The following is a 21,703-nucleotide window of genomic DNA, read 5'->3' as shown; positions in this document are numbered from 1 at the left end:
GTAAGTCAGTATGCAATTCACTGTAAGAACTGAGGACCATATTATAAACCTTTAGATATTTGAAATTGTATATGGTCTGGGAAGGTCTAAGGGCAGAGAGTGTAGGCACAAACTGGTATGGGATGAACCAGGCAGGAGGGAGAGTGGAGACTGTGACAAATTGGGGATCAAGGCTGGGCTAAAGGCAGTAACACTGTTAAAATACTACAGAAACTTGTCAAGCATGTATTTCTAGATCCCTAGTGATATAGACTATTATGTTCACCTCATATTTCCAAAACGAAAAAACTTGGAACACATTCAGAATGGTGTGACCAAGAAAAAGAGTGAGGAGGAGTCCAGTAAAACTATTTATCTTAAATAATTACCATTGATTCTTAATATATTTGTGAAGTTTAATGTAAATGTTAAGAATAGATTCTCAAATAAGAATATTCATAATGTTAAAAATAGACTATCTATAACCAACTGTTTGAACAAAATATGGCAGATAAAGGGCAACATGTGCTTAAATAATTGTCTCATTTGAGGGTAGGAGGAAGACCCAATAGATTCTATTTATTTTTGAAGTTGAGAGGAAAATAGGCACAAAATGTTTAATATAGTAGACTAATAATAGTAGGCATAAATTCTAAAATATCATAAGAAAAATGAATTAAAAATGCAAGAGAACTATAGACATAAGAGCATATATATCAGGAGGACATATAAAACATAATAATATGATCAAATATAAGTTAACCCAAAAAATATGAATGAGTTTTTTTTCAATTAAAAGGGCAAATGTTATCATGTTGAGTAATAATAGGAAGACAAATTCAACTAATGTGTGTTTGCTAGATCATTATAAAATAAAAGGCATAAATATTACAAAAAAAGAAAAAATGAGGGTAAAGCCCCAAAATAAATAATGCTGGGATTGAGTCACAATAAATTCATACATTAAGGTTAAAATATTAAATATTATTTTATGGTAAAGAATTATTTATGTTAATAAATATGAAAAGTGAGATAGAATGGAAAATTTCCAAAAAAAAAAAAAAGTGCCAAAATAAACCTAAGAAAATCCTATTATCCTTATCATTGTCATTATCACCATCCAGGAAAATATTAAATTGCTAAAGAACATGCCTGAATACACCTCATTCCCAGAGTATTTTTGTTGTGTTTTTTGTACTTTTTGTTTTAAGGCAAGTTCCAGCAATCTTCCAGAAACAGACATATGTTGCATAAACTGTTCCACACATAGAAAGGAATCTTTCCAGTTTCTTTTAAGAAGCTAGGATGGTTCAGATACCAAAACCCTATCAAGGCAGTACAAAAAGAAAATGATAGAGCAGTTTCAGTTGTGAATATATTATTCTGAATAAATGTTAACAGATTAAATTCAGCAGTATATTAAAAGAATAATAAGCATACGGCGGTACACATTTGTCAAAATTCATGCACTTTGGAAAGAGTGAATTTTATTGTATATAAATTATAAGCCAAAATTCTGTTGTCATTGAGTTGATTGTGACTCAGTGACCTTACAGTACAGAGCAGAACTGCCCCAATGGGCTTTCTAAGGCTGTAATCTTTAGGGAAGCAAACTGCTTATGGAGTTGAGTTCAAGCCTCTGACCTTTTAGTTAGCAGCCAAATGCTTAAATGTTGCACCTCCAAGACTCCTTATGTAAATTAAACTTCAATAAAATTGACTTTAGAAAAAGAGAATGCAACATGACCAAGTAGGGCTGAGCCCAAATCTAGTAAAGTAATTAAACACTTTGATACAGGAAAACATAAACACTTAAAAAGCCTTAGGAAAAAATCAGCACTTATTTTTAATCAAAATTCATCTTGGGAAAAAAAGTGCTTTCATGATGAAAAAAAAAAAAATCTATTTGATACCAAGAGCAAGTATATTCCTTGGCTGTAAAAATTAGATTCAGGAATGAATATAACTTCATCTCCCTTATTAAATATTGCTTTGGAATTGTTAGTCTATGTAATTAGTTAAGAATATGGGTAAGATAGTTTACCTAACATATCCAAGAAAATCAGCTAAAAATTACATAACTGATTTTTAGAGTTAAATAAATAGGCTAATTATAAGATAACCCACCCATTGCCATTGACTTGAGTCACTCATAGTGACCCTGTAGGACAGAGTAGAACTGCCTCATAGGGTTTCAAAGGCTGTCAATCTTTATGGAATCAGATTGCCACACCTTCCTTCTGAGGAGCAGCTGGTGGATTTAAGCCACTGACCTTTTGGTTAGCAGCCAGGTGCTTTAACCACTGTGCCTCATGGGCTCCTTAATTATGAGATACCTATGTGGGAATTATTAAAACTGAGGATTTTTCAATTATTTAAAATCAACTAAAGTGTAGTTGACATATAATAAAAAGTACTCATTTAAGTGTATTTTTCAATGAATTTTTACAAACATATACATCAAAGTAACCCCTGCCAGAATAAGATTTGGAAGAATCCTATTACCCCCAAATTACCTTGCTGCCCTACATGGTCAACTCCGCCACCTTCATGCCCCAGTCTGCCACTGATCCTGCTTTCTATGTATAGATTAGTCTTTTCTAGCATTTCACATCAATGGAATCATAGAATATGTGTGACAGATAATTTTATGTATCAACTTGGCTAGGCTTTGCTTCTCAGTAGTCTGGCCAAATACTAGTCTAGTCGCTGTTTCTTAATGTAATCTAATATAATAGGATATGATTACCTTCTGTAATGTAATGCAATCAATCAGTTGAATAAAAGTTTTCTTAAGTGTGTTCAGCCTCGAGACTATAAATATATATTTTGGCAAAACTTGCTCTCTCTTCACTCTGTACTTTTTCTGTCCCTGACCTACAAATCCTGGGATATAAGCTCTAGGAGCCTCTAGCCTTGAACCTGACCTACAGATTTTGGCCTTGGAGGCCCCAACAATTGGCAGTTTCTTGAAGTAAATCTCTCTCATTATCTGTTTATCTCTCTACCATCTATCCATCGATTTATCTCTATATAGGTAGAGACCGTACTACATACATATTTCACTGCTTTCATTTCTACAGAGAACATTAATACCATGTGTAATCTTCTGTGCCTATTCTTTTGCAGCATAATGTTTTTTGAGATTCATCATGTTATTGTGTGGATCCTTCTTATTGTATAGCAGTGTTCCCTTGAATTAATACACCACAATTTGTTTATCTATTTAAGTATTGATGTTCATGTGTTTTTGATTTTTTACTATTTTGAATAAACCTGCTATGAATATTATTCTTTCTGTGGACAGATGTTTTAATTTCTCTTGGTATGAGATAATTTTTTTTTTATATACTTTTCTGTGTTTCCTAAATTTTTCTAATAATGAGAAATATTATTTTTATCGTTGAGGAAAATATTAATTTCATATTGACAATTATTCAAAGTAGATCTGTTTTTAAAGGAAAACAGTCCTATGCCATCGCTATAATGGAACAATGGACCTGCAAGATCTCCAATTAGAATTCTAGAACAACTCTCTCCTCCCCGTATTTTCAAATTATAACCTATGACACATTATATACTTTAATTGTGCTATTGTTCCCAATTATTTTCTGACAATCCTCACAGATGATTATACTTCCATATCCTCTGCCATATGATTTACTTGGGCCACTGTAATATGAACAGGAGTTATGTATGCCACTTCTGAGAAGCTTTCAGAACCATTGAATGTTTCAGTGTTATTGTTTTCACAAACAGAGGTTTCTTCTTCAGTATGGATCCTAAAATAATGAGAGGCAAAACTGAACTACAGTTACCATGCAGCCAATATGAAATATGAGTCAGAAAAATATGTTATTGTAAGCCACTGCCATTTGAGGGCTGTTTGTTACCCCAGCATTACCTAATGAAAGCTGATAGATACAAAATTAAATGCAAAATTATTTGTATTGTATTACACATCCAAGTTTATATCTTACATTCTAAAAAAGGAAAATAAAATTTTCAAAGCAACAAAACAAAAAAAAATCTAGACCAGAGACTGACAATTTCATAGCTAACTCGACATTTGGAGGCAGGTAGGGTTGAATATAGCAATGGACTCTATAGATACATCCACTAAATACGTGCCAGCTCTGTTCTCTTTGTTGTTTCAGCTAAACAAGACAGTTGACTGTCCAAATTGCCAGGAGACTTACATAAAATATGTATTTGAGAACATAACATCTGAGCATTTTCTTCTTATGTGAAAGCTTTAGATTATCTTGAGGAATGATTTTGTATTATGCATGCTTTTTCATTTTGTACTTTTTTTCATGAAAATGTATTAATTTGGCTTCAATTTCCATTTATAATGTATATTAGCTCAAGAATATGTAATGGTAAGAAAAAAAATATATTAGAAATTTTAAATTCTAAGGTAACTCATTCTCATGGCAAAGACAGTAGTAAGAAGTAAAACTAAGAGAACTTGAGAACTCCATGGCAGTGATTCAAGAAATAACATACAATGGATTAATTTTAGAGCAAAGCAGAAAACACTTAACTTTCCAGTGAAAGTTCTCAGATCAGACATAAAAGTTCTAGGATCAATCTGAAAACAGCCTTAACTATACTTAAAAAGTTTTCTTTGGAAGGATTTTTCAAACACAGAAGTCTTGTGGCCTTGATAAACACATATAAAATAGGTCCCTTTAATGCTGTTTTTTTCCCACTGGAGCAACACTTTATAAATCGGTGATGTAGAGAATTTGGAGACAAGCAGCTTGAAGAACTACAATTCTGGCTCCACTACTTCCTTGAGACTCTCCCATGACCTCTAGTATAACCACAAAATATTCCATTCACTGCAAATCCAAGGCCAGAACATTCTTGCAGAACCCTCTGGTTTTAATTTGGTACAAGTTGCACTTGGGATTTTCTCAAAAAAATATTCAGCAGACATCCTGCTTTGAGGATTGCAGAAAAGTCTTAGCTCCAGATTCTCTCCTCCCCTTGTCTGTCAGTTTGTCATACTGTAGTGGCTTGCATGTTGCTGTCATGCTGAAAGCTATGCCACCAATATTTCATATACCAGCAGGGTCACCCATGGTAGACAGGTTTCAGCACCTCAGTGTGGGAAGCACTCAGATAAGACTGGTGAAGGGCTACCTCCTCAAAGTAGAGTAGACCTTAATGACATGGAAGGAGTAAAACTTTAGGGACCTCCATTTGCTGATGTGGCATGATTCAAAGTGACAAGAAACAGCAACAAACATCCATATACAATTGGAATGTGGAATATACAAATATTAATCTAAGAAAATTATAAGTTGTCAAACATGAAATGGAACACATAAACATTGATTTCCTAGGCATTAGTGAGCTGAAATGGAATGGTGTTAGCCATTTTGAATTGGGCAACCATATAGTCTACTATGCAGGGAATGACAAATTGAAATGAATGCCATCACATTAATAATTAAAAAGAACATTTCAAGCTCGATCCTGAAGTACAATACTGTCAGTGATAGGAAAATATCCATATAGAAAGACAGGGAAGGAAGAAAAAATGAAGTGGATGTAAAAAGAGACTCTGAAACTTCCTTTTGAATGGAGAGTAGCTAAAATAAATGGAAGAAATTAGTAAGTAAAAGAATTGAAGATTTCAAAGGGAAGCTCAAGAAGACAAAATATTATAATAAAATGTGCTAAGACCTGGAGTTAGAAAACCAAAAGGGAAGAACATGCTCAACATTTCTCAAGCAGAAAGAACTAAAGAAAAAACTCAAGCTTTGAGTTGAAATAGTGAAGGATTCAATGGGCAAAATACTGAATGATGCAGGAAGAAGCATCAAAAGAAGATGGAAAGAATACACTGTCACTGTACCAAAAAAGAACTGGTCAACGTTCCATCATCTCAGGAGATAGCATATGATCAAAACAAATGGTATGAAGGAAGAAGTCCAAACTATACTGAAGGAATTGGCAAAAAAAAAACAAGCCTCCAGGAATTGACACAATACCCATAGAGATGTTTCAGCAAATTGAGGTAATGCTGGAAGTCTTCACTCATTTATTCCAAGAAATTTGGAAGATAACTACCTGGCCAGTTGACTGGGAGAGATCCATATTTGTGCTCACACCAAAGAAAGGTGATCCAACAGAATGTGGAAATTATTGAACAATATCATTAATATCATATACAAATAAACATTTGCTGAAAATAATTAAAAAATTGTTGCAGCAGTCCATTGACAGGGAACTGTTAAAAATTCAAGCCAGTTTCAGAAGAGAATGTAGAACAAAGGATTTTGTTGCTGATGACAGATGGATCTTGGCTGAAGGTAAATAATACCAGAAAGATGTTTACCTGTGTTTTATTGACTAAGCAAAGACATTTGACTGTGTGGATCGAAGCAAATTATGGATAACATTGCAAAGAATGGACATTATAGAACACTTAATTGTACTCATGTCCAGGACCCTGTACATACACCAAGGGGCAGTGATTCAGACAGAACAAAGGGATACTGCATGGGTTAAAATCAGGAAAAGTGTGCATTAGGGTGTATCTGTTCACCAAGTTTATTTGATCTGTATGCTGAGCAAACAATCTGAAAAACATGACATCAGAATTGGAGGAAGACTCATTAACAAACCTCAACACACAGATGATACAACATTGCTTGCTGTAAGTGAAGAAGACTTGAAGCACTTAGTGATGAAGATCAAAGACTACAGCCTTCAGTATGGATTACATCACAACATAAAATAAAAATCCTCACAACTGGGACAATAAGCAACATAATGATAAAAGAGAAAAAGATTGAAGTTGTCAGGGATTTCATTTTGTTTGGATCCACAATCAATGCCCATGGAAGCAACAGTCAAGAAATTAAAAGAGGTATTGGACAAGGGGTGGAGGTAAGCAAATCTGTTGCAAAAGACCTCTTTAAAGTGTTAAGAAGCAAATATATCATTTTTAAGACCAAGGTATGCCTGACCTGAGCCTTGGTATTTTCAATAGCTTCATATGCATGTGACAGCTGCACAGAGAATAAAGATGACCAAAGAAGAACTGGTGCATTTGAATTACGGTGTTGACAAAGAATACTGAATATACCATAGACTACCAGAAGAGTAAACACATACATGTTGGGAAAAGTACATCTAGAATGCTCCTTAGCAGTGAAAATAGCCAGAATTTGTCTCTTGTACTTTGGTCATGTTATCAGAAAGGACCAGTCCCTGGAGAAGGATATCATGGTTGGTAAAGCACAGGGTCAGTGAAAAAGAGGAAGTCCCTCAAGGAGATGGATTAACACAATGGCTGCAACAATGGGCTCCAACGGTGGGCTCCAACATAGCAACAATCGTGAGGATGGTGCAGGACTGGACAGCGTTTTGTTCTGTTGTACATAGGGTTGCTATGAGTCAGATCTGACTCAACAGCACCTAACAATAAATGGCCAGATTCTCTTGGATTTTAGAGTACTTGAGGTGATGAGATCAGAGATCAAGTGCTGTCCTATGCTCCTGAACCCCCAAAAAACTGAGTCCACTGCTGTTGAGTTGATTCTGACTCACAGCAACCCTGTAGTACAGAGTAGAAATGCCCCATAGGGTTTCCAAGGCCACGAATATTTATGGAAGCTACATCTTTCTCCTGTGGAGTGGCTGGTGAGTTTGAACCACTGACCTTTCAGTTAGCACTGAAATGCTTAACCACTTTGCCACCAGGGCTCCTGCAATGCTCCCCCAGGGACTATGAAATACCATCTGAATTACTGGAGCAGACAGGGACTCAGAGTAAACTATTCATAGGACAGTGCTATTTCTCAGTCAACCCAAAAATCTCAGGACAGTAACAAATGGAAATGGATTCCCCAGGAGATTCCTGAGATGGAGCATGACCAAGGCCAACATCAGAATCTATTATCCGTGTATTTGATATGTGGAACTTAGACCTCTGTGATACTTCCTCAGCCTTGGTAAAAATGTTAGGAGGCCATATAGTTCTTAGAGTATTCCCAAAATCCTGTGGTTCTTCATGTACCATGTCATCCTGCTAGGTAGCCCTCCTCTTCTGGATCTGACGCTTTTGGGCTGCCAGCACTTGGGAAATACTGTTCCATTTTAATGTCCATAACTGAGTCTCCACAGAAACTACCTTTTTTCACCCCTCTCTCTCCCCCTCAACCACACTGCCACTTGTTCAACACAATACAATAATTATACTCTCAATGACTCGTAAAGTTCAGAGAAGATATACCTAATGGAAATTGAAGTTATTCATAAATGTATTCAATCATCTATTCTCTCACTCATCCAGCAAGAATTTTTCAAGTACCCCTTAATCAAGGAGCTAGGAAGTCTGAAACACAATATACTGATGGAAAGGGCAAGGGGTCATAATACCCCATACATACTAGTGATAATAATTCCAAGTCCCTGAAAAATGTACAAAGGCTTAAATTCTGTCTTACTCATATTTACAGGCCCAGCAGCTGTCATTGGTTCTCAACCCAATGTGACCCAAAGGAATGCTTGGAAATATGCTGAGGTATTTTTGGTTGTCACAATGTGGGATGAGTGGCATGTTGGAGAATGATTATACTACCTGACATGCCAAAAAGCACCCTTACTGAATGTCCTGTACATAACAGGGGCTCAATACATATTTGTAGTAGAATAAATGGGAAAGATCTAAGAGATTTCTGTCTTTCTTCCTTGAAAATAATTTCACTTTTCACAGGCTGTTAAAGTTGGAGGAGAATTTAGAGACCCAATGTTTCAATCCAACATCAACATTAGGAAGCTTCTCTAACAACTGCTGCTGTTGTTAGGTGCCATTGAGTTGGCTCTGAGACATAGAGACCCTATGTACAACAACAACAACAAAAAATGCCCCATCCTGTGCCATCCTCCAAATCTTTGCTATGCTTGAGCCTTTGTCACAGCCACTATGTCAATTCATCTCATTGAGGGTCTTCTTTTTCTTTTTATTTGTGACCTTCTACTTTACCAAGCATGATATCTTTCTCCAGGGACTGGTCCCTTCTGACAACATGACCAAAGTATGTGAAGTAAAGTCTGGCAATTCTTGCTTCTGAGGAGCATGCTGGCTATATTTTTTCCAAGACAGTTTCTTCATTTGTGATAGTTAAGTTTGTATGTCAACTTGGCTGGGCCTGGTTGAGTAGCTGGGCAGCTGGATGTAGTATACCCCATGATGAGACTGGTAATTGACTCCATGGTAGAATCTAATGTGAGCAGCTGAGGAGCTGCCTTAGGGATGTGGACTGATTCCTACATATAAGGAGAAGCCTTGGGGAATGGTCTCTAGCCTATGGAATGCTTGAACCTGCATGTAGCCATGTCATTGCTCAGCAGCCTGCCATGCTCTGCCGACCTTGGGACTTTCAGTGGACTTGAATGAATGGCCTGTTGTGTGGTTTGGTAACACTCGGACTGTGCCTTTTTGCTTGTCAACCTTGGGTTTGTCAGCCTGAGCATCCAGCAGCTGTCTGAGTTAAGAAAAGCCTCTACATTCAGTGGGCTGGGAGGAGGAAGCAGAGCTGAAGCCCAAGGCTGAGGGGCTTTCACACAGCCCCTAGAGCCTCGTACTTTGAACTCAGACTTAAGGCCTCCAAACTAAGAGAATAAACTCCTGTTTGTTAAAGCTATCCCATTTGTGGTAGATTCCTGTCAGAGCAGCACTAGGTAGCCAGAACATCATTCTTCTGGCAGTTCATGGTATTTTCAGTATTGTTCACCCACACCACAATTCAAAAGCATCAATTCTTCATCAGTTTTCCTTACTTATTGTCCATCTTTCACATGCATACGAGGCTACTGAAAACAGCATGGCTTGAATCATGTGCATATTAGTTTTCAAAGTAATATCTTTGTTTTTTAACACATTAAAAAGGCCTTTTGCAGCAGGTTTGCCCCCAGTGTACTACATGGTCTCATTTCTTGACTACTGCTTCCACGAGCATTCATTGTGAATCCAAGTAAAATGAAATCCCTCCCAACTGCAATCTTTTCTCCATTTTTTGTGATGCTGCTGATTGGTCCAGCAATGAGGATTTTCATTTTCTTTGTGTTGAGGTGTAATCCATACTGCAGACTGTAGTCTTTAATCTTCGTCAATAAGTGCTTTAAGTCATCTTCACTTTCACCAAGCAAGGATGTGTCATCTGCATATCTCAGGTTGTTAATGAGTCTTCCTCCAATCCTGATGCTGCATTCTACTTCATATAGTCCAGCTTCTCAGATTATTTGCTCAGCCAACAGATTGAATAAATATGGTGAAAAGATACAATCGTGATGCACACCCTTCCTGATTTTAAAACCATGCAGTATCTCCTTGTTCTGTTTAAATGATAGCCTTTTGACCTACGTACAGGTTCCTCATGAGCACAATTAAATTCCCTGGAATTCCCCTTCTTTGCAATGTTATCCATAATTTGTTATGATCCAGAGAGTTGAATGTCTTTGCATAGTCAATAAAACACAAGTAAACATCTTTCTGGTATTCTTTGCTTTCAGTCTGTCTTAGTTCTCTAGTGCTGCTAAACCAAAGGGGGGGATTAAAAAACCAAACTCACTGCTGTCAAGTCGATTTGACTCATAATGACCTCTCCTTGGGTTTCTGAGGCAGTATCTCTATGGAAATAGATTGCCCAGTCTGCCTTCCGAGGAGTGACTGGTGGGTTTGAACCTCCAGCCTTTTGGTCAGCAGTCAAATGCCTTAGGAACACCACCAGAGCTCCTCTAGTGCAGCTATAACAGAAATACCACACGTGGATGGCTTTAACAAACAAATATATTCTTTTAAAGCTTGTTGTTGTTGTTGTTATGTGCCGTGGAGTCGGCCCCGACTCATAGCGACCCCTCCTTGGGTTTCCGAGGCAGTATCACTACGGAAGTAGGATTGCCCAACCTTCCTTCCGAGGAGTGGCTGGTGGGTTTGAACCGCCAGCCGTCTGGTTAGCAGGCAAGTGTCTTAGCCACTATGCTACCAGAGCTCCCTTTTAAAGCTTAGGAGGCTATAAGTCTGAAATCAGAGTGCTGGTTCTAGGGGCTGGGTGTAGGCCACTCAACCTTGGGCTTCAGCTTTGCCTTCCAAGGCCACTGGAGCAAGCTGGGAACTGAAGATAACGGTGGGTCAAATGCAGGAGCAAAAAGACAGAGACCGTCCCAAAGCTTCTCCATATATATTGGAATCAGGCTACACCCCAAAGGCAACTCCCCCTCAACCAGTTATCAGCTCACAGTGGATTCCACCATGAAAGTGATTATACCACATCCAATTTCTTCATGGGGAATAACTATATTCAGCTGCTAAGCCACTCAAAATCACGGCCCAGCCAAGTTGACACACAACCTTAACTATTACACAGACAATAAAACTCCTACAAGCAATCATTTTAGAGAAAGGGAACTCCATTAGTTTTGAAGCAGACCCTTTATAGTCATTAGAGAAAGTTTTCTTCAGCCAGGCCAAAATGTGCTTCCTCCTCCCCATTGAACCACACCGCTGAGCTTTCCACTTGTGAAAAAAAATTCCTGTCAAGACCCTTCAAGTCTTCTGTTGCTCCACTTCTTATTTATAGTTGAGCAATTTTTTTTTTTGTAAATGTCCTAGGATTTATGTACTATGAAAATTAAAACCAGGGAACCTTGAAGATGTAATTTTTGAACACTTGAAGTGAAGCTGGCATTTTTCCTGCCTTCATCCGCTCTCTCCAAGCTGCCCCTCTTCACTGTGGTCGGCCATAGATAACCTTCTTGTCTAAATGGAGAGAAGCAGCAATCCTAGGTTGAAGATAATCAAAAACTATGAGGTAAAAAAAGACATACCTCAAGGGGGAGAAATATTTTGCCTTGACCTTGTTATCAATGCACTAATACAAATAATAATGTATGTATAGTGCTCTATATAGTTAATATATTTATATATTATTCCTTAAGTACTTATAACATTTCCAATCAATAGAGATCTCTAGAAGGTATTTCACTTGAATGAAAGAGTGCTCTTTACCCTTTCTTAATGCTAAAACCACACTGCCACTTGTTCAACACAATACAATAATTATACTCTCCATGACTCATAAAGTTCAGAGAAGATATTCCTAATGGAAATTGAAGTTATTCATGAATGTATTCAATCATCTATTCTCTCACTCATCCAGCAAGAATTTTTCAAGTACCCCTTAATCAAAAGGTACAAACCATGGTAACAGATATGAAAGATTTGGAGAAGGGAATCTAGTTACTGATGATTTTTTTTTTTTTTTTTTGCTTCCATACTTCAGTTTTTTTCTAATATCCATCCACTACTCAACTCAGTCCTGAATAGCTTCCATCCTCATCATCCTACTGAAATATTCTTGTACCAGTTCACAATGACTTTTTTCCCTCCTACTCTTCCTTCCCCTCCTGTGACTCACCTATATCAGAATAATCTTTCCTTATCCTTCAAGACAACATTAAGGGGTTGTCTCCCTCATCAAGCCTTCCCTGGCGTTCATCTCCCTTCATATAACTCTTTGTGCACTGCTCTCACTTTCAAAAAATAAATTCTTAAGAGTCCAATGACTAGGTCAAGGGTTATCCTTTTGAGGCTTTTGGTGTAGTTGCTAAGTTGTTTTGCAGAACGTTTGCACCAAATGACTAGCACTATCATAATCTATAAAAATTGTCTTTTTACTTATCTGCCTTATCCATTAATCCTTGAGGATAGATACTTTTAAAAATTCTGTGTGTAACACAATGCAAGACTCAGGAAGTGTTTGATAGATACATGCAGAATGAGCGGCCAGGTCCAAGTGATCACTCATTTCTGCAGGCCTGTTACCTGTACTGTACAGCATGGTTTCTCAAACTTGAGAACTTAGGACCCAGGAGAACACACTCATAGACCCCAGGTTTAAGAAACCACCAAAAACTCTGCCACTTCTGTTAATTACTTGGACTAACTAAATAGAAAGCACAGACACAAGTGAACATACAGAAATTTGGCAGCTTACTTTAAATAATATAATCATCAAATTTTGAAATCACCTTAGGTATTCATGGATCTCTGTACAGTTCAGGAAAACATTGCTATAGAGGAAATGAGGGGCCAGGGAGGGCATGCCTAAACATGCAAACATGCCACAGGAGTATTTTTCTGTGTTATGCATTAAACATGCTCTTCACTGAGAAGCTATTTAGTTTGTGTTTTCTATTTTCCACTAGTATGCGGAGAGAAAAGAAACTACAGCTTTTCAGGCTTTGTTTTGCACCATTTGTGGAAAATAAGAAGACAATAGATGCTTCAGATGGAAAAAAAAATAACAGGGTCAAACCAAAATTATTAGGAGAGGAGGTATTAAAGAGATGGAGGGATGTGCTAAATAGCAAAACACCTGGAAATCAGGAACCCTCAAGAAACCAAAGGCAGATAAGGCACGATTAACTACGCCAGGGAGATGTAGGACATTCCAGAGTATGAAGCAAGAAAGTTGAGGTCAGAAGGCACAGTGTAATGGATGAGAAAAAGCTTCCAAGAAGCACCACAACATATCAAAATGATACATTTTACAAACACACAGAGTACTTGATATGTGGACTCACAATAGATATGGAGTATATGCTGCCAGGCAACCATAGGTGAACAACTGAAGAACTTCTCAGATAATTTGGGATAAACCAAAAAGACAAACCCACTTCCACTGAATCGATTCAAACTAGTAGCAACTCCCATTGGGATTCCAAGCCTGTAACTCTTGATGGTATACTGCCTCATCTTTCGTCTATGAAGCACTGGTAAATATGAACCACCGATCTTTTGGTTAGCAGCCAAATGCTGTAACCACTACACCACCAGAGTGCTTTGATAATTTGGGATAGAATTTTTTTCTCTCAGTTCTTATTTCTTTGAATTAGCTTTATTGTTTTTTACCTATTTTAACATTTCTTGATGCAATTTAAATTTTTTCCACTTTTAAAGAGGAGCCGGACAGTATGCTCAGGAAGAAAAATTTGAAGTAATGCCCTGTCTTTCACATATAAAGATGATGCTTTCTGACCAACAAAAACAAGCCATGCACACTGTGTTGTTTTTCCAATAGTGGAGATATTTTGCCTCAAGCAGCTACATTACAAAATAATGGTAGTATATCCTTTATGATGCATGGTATACAGTATAATATGGTGAGTAGACACAGACTTTGGGGTCCACATTCTGGCTTCACTATTTAGTAACTCTGCGCATCCCATGAGTTATTTTTTCTCATAAACCCTGGCCTATTATAAAAAGGAGATAATATTCTCTACTTTGTAAGTTTTTGTGAGGATTATGTGAGTGCACTACTGGATATATGGTAAGCATTTGATAAATGTTAGTTGTTATTATGATTGTGTTTATTAAATATTTATTATTATGCTTATACTTTGTATATTTTCTCGATAGTATTGCTACTATATATTTATAAAACCACAGGACAAAGAAATATTAAGGGTCTAGTAAGAATAAGCTCTCACATGCTTAGAGAGCATGCTTACAGTTGATGCTTTTGAGTTGTGGTGTTGGAGAAGAATACTAAGAGAACCAATGTTTGCTAAAAGGACTAACAGATCTGTCCTGGAAGAAGTGCTGCCAGAATGCTCCTTGGAAGCGAGAATGGCCAGACTTCGTCTCACCTACTTTGGTCATGTTGTCAGAAGGAACCATTCCCTGGAGAAGGCTATCATGCTTGGTAAAGTGGAGGGTCAACAAAGAAGGAGAAGACCCTCAACAAGATGGATTGACACAGTGGCTGCAATGATAGGCTCAGGTATAGCAAGGACCGTGAGGCTGGCACAGGACTGGGTGGTGTTTCTTTCTATTGTACATAGGGTCACTATGAGTCAAAGATGATTCAATGGCACCTAACAATGACAAGAGTAAGAATAAGGAGTTCCTGGGGGTGCAAATGTCTAACGTGCTTGAAGCTACTAACAGAAAGGTTGGAGGTTTGAGTACACCTAGAGGCACATTGAAAGAAAGGCATGACAATCTATTTCCCAAAATTCAGCTTTGAAGATGCTATGGACCAGAGTTCTACTCTGAGACACATTGGCTTGTCATAAGTTGGAATCGACTTGAAGGCAATTGGCAGTAGGAATAAACTGAATGACTCTACGCCTATAAAAGAATCAAAAAATTATTTCTGATTTGAAGTCACTATTTGAAAGGCCAATCATTATAGAAATTCAAAACATTCAATATTTTAAATCTGAATTCAAATAACAGTGATCCAGATACAACTACTGGTCTCTACATCCAGAGAAAAAGAAAAAGAAGGAGCCCAAAGACTCAAAGATAAACTAATCTACAGGTCAAATAGTCTACATGAACTACAGTCTCATCTACCCTGAAACCTCATGAACTAGATGGTGCCCAGCTACTACTCCTAACCATTCTAATCAGAGCCACGATACATGGACCCTGATAGAATACAAGAAAAATGTGGAACAGAACCACAAATTCCTAAAAATAAAATTAAAAAAGACCTACTGGACTGATTGAGACTAGATGACTCCCCAAGACTATTGCCCTGACATACTCTCAAATCTTGAATCAAAACAAACCCCTGAGGTCACCTTGTAGCTAAATAACAAATTGACTCAAAAAATAATTCATATCACCAGTAAGTACTATAAGGAGCTATGGTGGCATAGTGGGTAAGGCATTTGGCTGCTAACCAGAAGGCTGGCAGTTCAAACCCACCAGTTACTCCCTGAGTGGAAGATGAGGCAATTTACTTCCATAAAGATTTACAGCTGCCAAGAAGAATGAAGAAAATCAAAAATTCATGGAAACAATCAGTCCTAGCGACAGGTACACCATCCGATCTGCAGCCTATACGACTATGAGACCAGAAGAAATAGATGGTGTTTGGCTACTACTGTCAACCATGTGGAAGAGGATCTTTGTAGGAGATCCTGGATAGACAGGGGGAACAATGTGGAAAAAAACTCAAAATCATTTGGAAAAAAAAAAATGCAGGGAACAGGTTTGCTGGCCGGATGGAGCCTGGTGGAACCACTGAGACTATGGCCCCTAGCTATCCTTCAGGTCTGGAATTGAACGCACACCTGTGGCTTCCAGCCAAGCAGTAGACAGGCATACTAGTTGAGCATTTACCTGAGGTAGATACAATCCTTGGAGAGAACAAGCAAGAGAGAAAGAAGGGCTGTTTATGCACAGGGAGACAGCTCAGGGGATAGGAGTGCATGGAGGGATGGACACAGGGAAGCAGTACCTATCAGGAGGAAGCAGGAGAGGAGATGTTGCATTGTGCTAAATTGTGGTCAATGTCATGAGGCAAAGTGTATGTGATCTGCTGTATGGAAAATATATTTGCTCTGTAAATTTTCACCCTAATCACAATAAAAATAAAATAAAATAAAAAGATTTACAGCCTTACTCATTGGAGGTTGCTATGAGTCAGAATAGACTCAATGGCAGTGGGTTTGGTTTGGTTTGGTAAGTACTATGCTGCTTTAGGGAGCTCTAGTGGTGTGCCTAGGAGCTCTGGTAGCATAGTGCCTAAGGCACTTGACTGCTCACCAGAAGGCTGGCGGTTCAAACCCACCAGCCACTCCTCCGAGGGAAGGTTGGGCAATCTACTTCCGTAGTGATACTGCCTCGGAAACCCAAGGAGGGGTCGCTATGAGTCGGGTCTGACTCGATGGCACATAACAACAATAACAACATGCCAGGATTAGTATCATCTTAATTATTTCTGCAAAGACTCTTACACCAGAGAAGATCACATTCGAAGTACCAGGTAGACATCTTTTGGGTAGCCACTGTTCAATCCACTACAGACTCCTTGTTTCTAAAGGATAAAAAGTGCTAGTCATGGTGAGTTTGAGGTAAGCTTGGCACCAGAGCAAACCTCTGGTTTGTGTACAAAATACAGTTCCCTATATTGGCCCCCGTACTGCAAGAATTCTTTTTTTTTTTTTTTTCCTGCAGAGGGGATGGGGAAATTTTGCACAAGCATACAAATGTATCTACTCATTTGGAATTTCAACTTTGACACACCAGGAAGGCTTATAAGCTATAATAATAAAGTTTTCAACTTTATCCACTTATTTTAAACTATTCAACAATTAAAATAAAATAACTGCCTACCAACAGCCAGTTATTCGAACTTTCCCCACAATCTTACTTTCTTGGTTTGTATCTGAATGATAGTTGACCTTTAACAAAAACAACCAAACAAACAAACAAAAAAAACCTCTAATATATTTTCTGATAGTGATACCTGTGCTGAGGTAATTTTTTCTATTGTAAATTAAAGAAACTCAGTCTTATGAATGACTTTCCACTTTCTACTTATGCCTTAATTTGGGAGGAAGATGCTTTACAAAGGCGTGGCAGAGCTGGGTGGTAACCCCTCCTTCTCCTTGAGAGTTCAGCACAGTGAAACCAAACCTCTCAAGTCCTCCCTCTCTCGAGTCTTCTCTGTGCCTCTTCCTTAGATCCTCCTTCTCTGTCAGCTGCTTTACAGTACACAAGGAACCCTGATGGTACATGGTTAAACTGCTTGGCTGCTAACCAGACGGCCAGCAGTTTGTTCCTACCAGCCATTCCAATTTTGAAAGATGTGGCAGTCTGCTTTGGTAAAGATTACAGCCTTCATAACCTTTGGGGAAGCTCTACTCTGTCATATGGGGTCATTATGAATTGGAATTGACTCAATGGCAGTGGGTTTGGTTGTTTTGGTTTAAAGCCCTCCCTTCATCTTTAAACGTGAAGAAAGTAGCAATTGGGTTATATAAAATATCATAAATAAAAATTAGACACTGTCTCTGGTATAAAAAAAAATATACTTTAATCTATTCTCAAAAACCTGAGAAAAAAATAAATTTCCTTACTTAAAAAAAAAAAGATATTCTCTGAGATTAAAAAGTCATTCTCAGGTGAAAGAAGCCTCAGGGAACTCACAAAATAAAACACTGAGACTAACTGACAGGAGCAGTAATAACACGATTTAAAAAAAAAAAGCTAGTTGTAAAACACAGTAAAATGGAATATCAGTTTCCAGTGTCAGCATACTCTATGTTGACAATGAGATATGACGCTTTCATCATAGGGGCAATCTATGAAAAGTGGCTTGCCTTAGGACTCAGTCAAAGTCAGCTGAATTTAAGCTTTCCTCTCCCTCTTGGTTCATCATTAAACTCAGGAAAATGTTTTGGAATTGGATCTGAGAAAAAGACACTCTGGCCAACATCGTAAATCTGGTTAACCAAAGATGCTGAAAGACATTACTTTAGCTTTTGGTTCCAAAAGAATAGGAAACCAAGACTCTTCTATGAGACTTGAAAAATGCACTCTTTTTAAGTGTGGCTTTGAAATCATTGTTTTTAAGTATAGTATATTTTATGGAAATTGCACCACCTTAACTGTCATGCAGAGCACAAAAGGGATTACGGATTTTCTCTTCAGTGAAGCATTAAATGGTCCCCTGAATAGCAATTTTCTAAAAGAGCAACAATATGTGGCTTATCCTGCATATCTTTGCCTGCTACTACAGAGGCAATCGGGCACATAAACTGTGTGATAGAGGTAGAGTGTCTAGTTCATAGAAATAGCCTCTGTTCTACCACTAAACTGAAGGAAATTCATTCCTGACATGTGAAAGCAAAGACTCAAATTCTGGGAAACTTTTGATAGCAGTAAATGGTTAAGTTCTATTACTTTTGCCAGTCTCACACGTAACATCAAGATTTTGTTTTGGTTTATGCTCTCCTTTTTAGCTAGAATATGCCATGCTCTGGTAGTGTAGTGCCTAAGGCATTTGACTGCTAACCAGAAGGTTGATGGTTCAAACCCACCAGCCACTCCTCGGAAGGAAGGATGGGCAATCTACTATCCCACCTTCAAAACCCAAGGAGGGGTCGCTATGAGTTGGTTCCGACTGAACAGCAGTGAGTTTTTTTTTGTTTTTGTTTTTTTTGGATGCCATCCATTCATTTCTGCCTATTCAAAACTTACTAGCCTTAAAAGGCCCAATTCAATACTGACTTGTCTATGGAATTCATCCCATTCACCCCAGACAAAAGCACTTCCTCCTTTCAGTGGGCTTCTTTAGCATTTTGTTTGCATCTTTCTAAATTAAGTATGACATTTCACTATATGTTACAATTGTGAATGAGCATGTTTTAAATTCTGTAGATTATAAAGGAAGTGAGGGCATTGTTTTATCCATTTTTTGTATTTCCTACGGCACAGAATAGTTTTTTCCTAAGATAAAGTTACTGTGAAAGCTAAACAGTGAAAGAGTAAAAGCAACCCTTTTATAGCTCCAAGTTCAGAGAAGTGTAGCTTGTGTTAAGTATTATTTTGTGATTCAAAAATATGACTGTGTCCACCAAACCTGTGTAACATAGCTTATGTTGATGCCCATATTGATTTATCACTATAAGACAAAAGCCTCTTTGTCATACAAATGCAAATCCAGATTCTTAATATAGGTCTCAAATATTTCTATCATTTTTATGGGTCTCTTTAGAGTCTCCATGAATCAATAATATATATTCATGGTGTATACTACTATTAAGCAAAGCATCTTCTTTTTTAAAAAATAAATGAATAAATCTCATATCAACAGAATATAAATGATGAGAGAGGCATATTCATAAAGACCCATCAGCAGCAGAGCCTTGCTACTCAATCCTGCACATTTCTTATGTTATCATGTTTCAGTGAATTACATTATATGGCTCTTCTAGACATGGTCTTTGTAACTCCCACCAGATGACTGTTGTTGTTGTTATATGCTGTTGAGTCGGACCTGACTCATAGCGACCCCTCCTTGGGTTTCTGAGGCAGTATCACTACGGAAGTAGATTGCCCCATCTTCCTTTCGAGAAGTGGCTGGTGGGTTTGAACCACCAGCCTTCTGGTTAGCAGTAAAGTACCTTAGGCACTATGCTACCAGAGCTCCTATTTAAACATAAATTGCTTATGGCCCACCAAGGGTACTGGATAGATTGTTAATACTGTAAATAAGGTATATGGCATGCCTGTGTGGGTAGGATCATGCAAACAAGATGTATGGAACCCTAATGTGGGGATTGGTCAGTTTTGCCATCCCAGTAGGCTTAAAATGAGCCATACCAGAGGTGGAAAGGGGGATCTCATTACCATCAGGACAGAAGAGCCAGGAGCAGAGCATGTCCTTTGGACCTGTGATCCCTGAACTGAAGAACTGGCAGAGAAACAGCAGCAGCAGATGCATCAGAACCAAGAGACCAGCACAAGAGAGAGCAGTAGGTTCCCAGTCCATGGAGCAAAAAAACTGAGTGCCTCTGGGCGGGAGTCTTGCTGGTGGAGTGGGGTGTCTCTATGGGCACCTATCACAAGGCTAAGAGAGCTTTGTAACACTTGCCCAAGCAGGGCAGAGGTCAAGGTCAGAGAGAAGCGTGCCTATGGCATGAGTGAGAAGTTGTCCTAATTGAAGGACTATATCGTGAATTATTTTCTGATCCTGAATTGTAAACTTTTACTTCCCTAATAAGTCCTGTGGTAGTTAAGTTTGTGTGTCAACTTGGCTGGGCCTGGTTGAGTGGCTGAGCAGCTGGATGTAGTATTCCCCATGATGTGACTGGTAATCAACTCCATGAAGGTATCTACTGTGAGCAGCTGAGTAGCTGCCTTAAGGATGTGGTCTGCTTTATATAAGGAGAAGCCTTGGGGAGTGGTCTCTAGCTTATGGCATGCTTGAACCCTACATGTAGCTATGTCATCGTTAAGCAGCCTGCCATGCTCTGCCAACCTTGGAACTTTCAATGGACTTGAGTTAATGGCCTGCCATGTGGTTTGGTAACATCAGGACTGTGCCTTTTTATTTGTCAACTTTGGGCTTGTCAGTCTCGGCAGCCAGCAGCTGTCTGAGTGAAGAAAAACCTCTAGCTCCAGTGGGCTGGGAGCAGAAGGCAGAGCTGAAGCCAAGGTTGAGGGGCTTTCACCTAGCCCCTAGAGACTGACTTTGAACTTGGACTTAAAACCTCCAAATTGTAAGAATAAACTATTTGTTCAAGCTATCCCATTTATGGTATTTTCTCTTGGAGTGGCACTTGGTAACCAGAACAAGTCCCATAATCGTGAATATTGTATGTGAGCTCTATGTGGTTACTGCAACAAATTTTTGAACTCAGCAGAGAAGTAGAAAGTGCCATTGGAGGTGCAGTTGGTGTCAAAATTGGTAAAAAGGTTGGAGGGTGGTCACTATGACCTCTGACCTCTGCCTCATAGGAATCAGCCTAGGCAGTTGATCTTGAACCTTCTCCCACCTTGTGAAGTTACTTGTCATCAGAGGATGCCATCACCATGCCCTTTTGCAGTTAGCAATTACACTTTAACTAGATAATATTTATTTCATATAGAAAAGCATTTAACAATATGCAGATAAAAAAACTACTCAAATTATTATAGTCTTTCTATCCTCTTTACTTTGTATCTTGCTTCATATAAAAATTAAAATGATTATTTTCTCTTTTTTAGTGGGAGACTACACTTTAATAATTAATATTAACTTTAAAAAGTTGAAAAAATATAGTACATATACATCATATAGCTCTTAGTCTATTTTTCAGTGTTAATTTATTCAGATAATTTAAATAGATAAGATATGAGACAAAATTTTATCTTAATTAATATTAAGGTTTTTTTTAATACTATCACTTACAA

At 38.1% G+C, this 21,703-nt stretch overlaps 1 protein-coding gene across 1 annotated transcript in view; it reads right to left on the bottom strand.

Annotated features, from left to right (window-relative positions):
• The window catches only part of CCDC141 (coiled-coil domain containing 141), a 301,605-nt gene that overhangs the window by 232,836 nt on the left and 47,066 nt on the right, over positions 1-21,703 (bottom strand). The gene's annotated exons all lie outside the window — the stretch shown is intronic.

Source organism: Orycteropus afer, unplaced genomic scaffold (genome assembly GCF_000298275.1).
Source record: "Orycteropus afer afer isolate SDZICR_OR568_19922 unplaced genomic scaffold, OryAfe1.0 scaffold00001, whole genome shotgun sequence".
In the NCBI taxonomy this organism is placed as follows: domain Eukaryota; kingdom Metazoa; phylum Chordata; class Mammalia; order Tubulidentata; family Orycteropodidae; genus Orycteropus; species Orycteropus afer.
The sequence above is the reverse complement of the archived record's forward strand: the minus strand, read 5'-3'. Positions and strand labels throughout refer to the sequence as shown.